Raw genomic sequence first — 5959 nt, forward strand, 5'->3', positions numbered from 1 at the left:
TGGAACACTCTGCCACAGCTTAGATACAGATAAGCCCTATGAACATCTGGGGGGGACTCTTTAACTTTGCTCCTCTTGCATTTCTTCTGAGCTACTTCAACCCTGCTTTGCTCATAGAGCCCAGCATCTTCTCTGAGGAGGGCACGCCATGCTGGGAGGTCCTGTGCCGGTATCTCCCGTGTCATACAATGGATTCTAAAGTTTTTAAGAGAGATCTTGAGAGTATCTTTGTATGGCTTTTTCTGACTACCTTGAGAACGCTTGCCCTGCGTGAGTTCTCCATAAAAGAATCCTTCTGGAAGTGTACATTTGGCGTTTGAACAATGTGGCCAGCCCAACGGAAGTAGAGCTGGAGCACTGGGCAGTTTAGTTTGAGAAAGGATCTCAACGTCTGGTATCTTATCCCGCCAGGAGATCTTCAGAATCTTCCTAAGACAAGTCACCTGGAAGCAATTTGATTTCCTGGCGTGGTGCTGCTATGCCTTCCAGCTTTCACAAGCATACAACAGTGGCTCTTTAGCCCTTCGGTTTGGTAAGCAGTCTATTACCTCTCTTCTCCCATACTTTTCTCTGAAGCCTCCCAAACCCTGAGCCAGCTCTGGCAACTTGTGTGTCAATCTCAGTATCAATGTGGACATCCCCAGGAAGCACACTGCCAAGGTAGGAGAACTTACCCACAGCATTCAGAACTTCTCCATTGGCTGTAACCCAATCATTCCACATATGGATGATGTGATGCTGGCTGATGGGTTTTCTTTTCTTAATTTTTATTTTTTATTAACGCTTTTTATTTTTCAAAATAGTGGACAATTCTTCAACATTAGCCCTTGCAAAACCCTGTGTTCCAATTTCCCCCTTCCTCCATGCCCTCCCCTAGATGGCAAGTAGTCCAATATATGGTAAACATGGTAGAAATATATGTTAAATCCAATATATGTATACATATTTATACAATTATTGTGCTGCACAAGAAAAAAGAGAAACAAAATCAAATGCAAGCAAACAACAACAGAAAGAGTGAGAATGTTATGTTGTGAACCACACTCAATTCCCACGGTGTGCTTTCTGGGTGTAGATGGCTCTCTTCATCACTGAACAATTGGAAATCATTTGAATCATCTCACTGTTGAAGAGAACCATGTCTCTGATAGGTTTTCTTGATGTTAATTACTAAGCCAAAATGAGCACAAGCAGCAGAGAATGGATCCCTATTTTGTTGCATCTCAACTTTGGAAGCTGCATTGAATACACAGTCATCAGTTATGGGGGAGAGGGAGAAGCAAACAAAACATGAAGAAAGACAGGTTGAATTTTGATGTTAGGAAAAGCTTCCTAATAAGTAGAGTCATTTGGTGGTTGAATGATTGTCTGGGAAGGTGGTGGCTCCCACCTCACTGATGGCTTTGAGAGGAGAGTGGAAGACCATTACTTGTGTAATGCTGGAGAAACTGAGGCAGGAGAGAGATTAGAGAGTTTTTAATATTTTATTAATTGGAGAGCACGATTGACTGGACAGGACTCTTGTCTCAAAGTATCCAGCGATGAATGGGAGAATCCCAAACCCTTAAATACCTTTTACAAACAAAGAAGGGTACAGAAGCAGGAAACTTTCTTCACAGACCCATTTGGTTCTGTCAGGATGGGGGGAGCCATAAATTCTTACTAAAAGCCAGAGTCAGGATGTCTGAATAAACAGAAGTAAAGATGTCAATGAGGTATTCGGGATAGTCTTTCTGTTGGAATATTTTAGAGGGATAGTGTAAATTCTTGAGGACAGAGTCAGGAAGTCTGATCTCCCCCTCTCATCTTGAGTCTTACATTGACAATTTATAACCTTAGAGCAAATGGTCCTCAGTCTTAATGGACCAGAGGAGGATTTTACAACTAAGGGGATGAAGCAGAACAGTTAAGGAAACTGAGATAAAACAATTCAAGGAAACTCAGTCAGGACAATAAGGGAAACTAGTGCAGGGAAACTGAGTCAGGACAGTTAAAGAGAACTGTGGCACAACAGTTGGACTGTTGTAGACTCTGGTTAAACTGCTGATTTCTGATGTATTATTCAGCTTTGAAATTCTGTGATGAGATAACTGATTCACTGAAATATTAAAACACTAGACTTCACAAAAATATTCTACCTATGATTAGCATGTAGGAAATAAAATTGAATGAATCTGAGGCAATAAACTTTTAAGATGTCACTGTAGCTGCTTCAGCTTCTGAATAGACTCTCCTGAGATGTTTCCTGGGCCTCTCCACACATCTCAGAGACTCAATTCCCATCCTGAAATTTTGAGAAAAGACCATGACCTAAGGGAGCTGGATGAAGAAATTGGCTACATTTGATCTGTCAAAGATTAGATGAAGCAGGTGAATAGGGAATAGGTGACGGAGCAGATAACCAATAAAATCACAGTCTTGAAGAACTGAAGTGGAGAAGGCGGCAAAGGAGAAGGCATTCTGGTGCTTAACCCATTGCTTGGCACAAAGTATTTAATAAAAGTTTGTTGACTGATTGACAAGGCAGAGTGAATGGAGAACACAAGGGTTGAGGAAGGAGAATGACTTTAATCACTTAAGGAATTATCATGTGGAAAAGAGATCAGACTTGAGCCAGAGCAACTGGTAGAAAACACAAGAACACATATTTATTTATTTATTTTATTATTTTTTAAAAAATAGCTTTTTATTTACAAGTTATATGCATGGGTAATTTTATAGCATTGACAATTGCCAAATCTTTTGTTCCAATTTTTCCCCTCCTTCCCCCCACCCCCTCCCCTAGATGGCAGGATGACCAGTAGATGTTAAATATATTAAAGTATAAATTAAATACAAAATAAGTATACATGACCAAACTGTTATTTTGCTGTACAAAAAGAATCGGACTCTGAAATATTGTACAATTAGCCTATGTAGGAAATCCAAAATGCAGGCAGGCAAAAATATAGGGATTGGGAATTCAATGTGATGGTTCTTAGTCATCTCCCAGAGTTCTTTCACTGGGTGTAGCTGGTTCAGCTCATTACTGCTCCATTGGAACTGATTTGGTTCATCTCATTGCTGAAGAGAGCCACGTCCATCAGAATTGATCATCATATAGTACTGTTGTTGAAGTATATAATGATCTCCTGGTTCTGCTCATTTCACTCAGCATCAGTTCATGTCAGTCTCTCCAGGCCTTTCTGAAATCATCCTGCTGGTCGTTTCTTACAGAACAATAATATTCCATAATATTCATATACCACAATTTATTCAGCCATTCCCCAATTGATGGGCATCCAGTCAGTTTACAGTTTCTGGCCACTACAAACAGGGCTGCCACAAACATTCGTGCACATACAGGTCCCTTTTCCTTCTTTAAGATCTCTTTGGGATATAAGCCCAGCAATATCACTGCTGGATCAAAGGGTATGCACAGTTTGATAACTTTTTGAGCATGGTTCCAAATTGCTTCCAGAATGGCTGGATGTGTTCACAATTCCACCAACAATGTATCATTGTCCCTGTTTTCCTACATCCCCTCCAACATTCCGCATTATCTTTCCCTGTCATTCTAGCCAGTCTGACAGGTGTGTAGTGATATCTCAGAGTTGTCTTAATTTGCATTTCTCTGATTAATAATGACTTGGAGCATCTTTTCATATGGCTAGAAATAGTTTCAATTTCTTCGTCTGAGAATTGTCTAAGAACACATATTTATTATTGAAATAAAAAAATTTCAAATAATTGGAGATATCTCCTTATAAAATGGGCTACTTTGGAACATGGTGGATTTACCTTCCCTGGATATCTTCAAGAATCTAGCTGAGCAATAGTCAACCTGATTTTAAATCCTGCTTCAGATATTTACTGCCTCTGTGACTCTGGGAAATTTTTTCAGCCTCAGTTTCCTCATCTGTAAAATGGGGATAATAAAAACACTTGTCTCACAGGATGGTTGTGAGGATCAAATGAGATAATAGAGGAAAAGGGATTCTGCCAACCTTAAAGTACCATATAAATGCCAGTTATGATGATGATGATTTAGAGGAGATTTTTGGTGGGATAGAAGATGTACTAATGACCTCTGAGTTCAGTGACACCTTGAGACCCTTTGTTAATGTAAATTAGTCTTTGTCTGGCTTCACTCAGCAGGTATAAATTGCTCTAGCCCATTAACGTTTTCTTTTGTCTCTCTTTTTTAATCTCTTTTGTGTCATAGACTCTTTGGCAACATGCTGAAACCTCTGGACCCCTTATCAGGATATTGTTTTAAAATATTTAAATAAAATAAATTACACAGAATTGCAGTGGGAACCAATTATGTTGAAATAAAGTTAAAAAAATGTTTTTTTTTTAAGTCCAGGCTCATAGATTCCAGGTTAAGAACATCTTGCTCTGGATGCTGATTTTATGATTAGGGTTTATCACTAGTAATTGTTGGATTTTTGTGATTTTTTTTGAATGGGGGAAGCATGAAGCACTAAAGCTCTCCTCTGATGCTTTATCATGGCCTAGAGATGATCGTAGCTTCTCAAAGGCCCTATCAGTGAAACACAAGCTCTACCAGATCCCACTAATTGTCATGTACAAAGTCCAGCAGCAAGATATCTGCTACTCCCATCCCCAGGAGCTTGAGCGATAACTTTTGAGTGACAGAGACTAAGGTGAAGTGGAAAGAATGTGGAGTCTGTACTTAGTCACCCTGGATTTCAATCTTATCTCCCATTTCCCCTAGACTTTCGCCAATTCACTTCCTATAGTTGGGTCTCAGTTTTCTCATGGATAAAATGAGGGTTCTGGACTTATTTTTTAGGTCCTTATAACTAGGAAAGTGTTCACAACTAATGACATCAAAGATTTGTTGAAAGGGGAAAAGGGTTAAGTTTTACTAATAGCATTAAAAAGGGAGCAATAGCACTAGCACACTTAGTAGGTTTGCAAAGCACTTTATTCAAAGCAATCTGTCAATATGGATAGTACAATCATTCTACAGAGGAGAAAATTGAGGTGCTGGATTTGCTTATTCTCATACATACAGCATCAAAATAGAATTTGAACCCAGATCTGTTGAATACAAATTCAGCACTCTACTTGCTATGGCAATCATTAGGAAATTATGTGATTCTAAGGAAAGCAGAAATTATGATTTTAGCACAATTGGAAGATAGAGGTTACCAGCTACACTCCATCTTCCTAGTCTTCCTAAACAAAGCTCTAAGATAATTTAGAACAGCTAGATGGCATAGTGAAATCAGGAATTCTCATCTTCATGAGTTCAAATCTGACCTGACACTTAGCAGGTCCATGACCCTAGGTAAGTCACTTAATTTTATTTGCCTCAGTTTCCTCATCTATTAAATGACCTAGAGAAGGAAATGGCCAACCAATCCAGTGTCTTTGCCTAGAAAACCCCAAATAGGATCACAAAGAATTGGACAGAATTGAACAACATCGTTGTGTCCCTAGGGCTAATCGATAGCAAGGGGGCATGATGGGAACTAAAAGGAATTTTCTTAGTCCAATCCTGAATACTAACAGGTTGAAGGGAGTGTTTGTTAAGACACTGTTATCACCATCATCATCTTCAACAATAATTATAATAAGTAGCAATTACATAGAGTTTTGTGTATGTAAATTAAAGAAATTTTTTTCCCTTAGGCAATTAGGGATAAATGACTTGTACAGGGTCATACAATAGGGTTCAATGTCTAGACTGGATTTGAACTCAAGTGTCCCTGACTCCAGAGTAGCATTGAACCACATAACCATCCCTACAAATAAGTTTCTTCCCCCCCCATAGTATTTTATTTTTCCAAATACACATAAAGATAGTTTTCAACATTCATTTTTGTAAAACTGTGTTCTAAATTTTTCTCCCTCATTCCCTTACCTCCCCTTTCCCCCAAACAGCAAGCTATCTGATAGGTTAAATATGTGCAGTCCAAAGAAGTTTCAAAAGAGATTTAATCAAAGG

Source organism: Antechinus flavipes, chromosome 2 (genome assembly GCF_016432865.1).
Source record: "Antechinus flavipes isolate AdamAnt ecotype Samford, QLD, Australia chromosome 2, AdamAnt_v2, whole genome shotgun sequence".
Classification (NCBI taxonomy): Eukaryota; Metazoa; Chordata; class Mammalia; order Dasyuromorphia; family Dasyuridae; genus Antechinus; species Antechinus flavipes.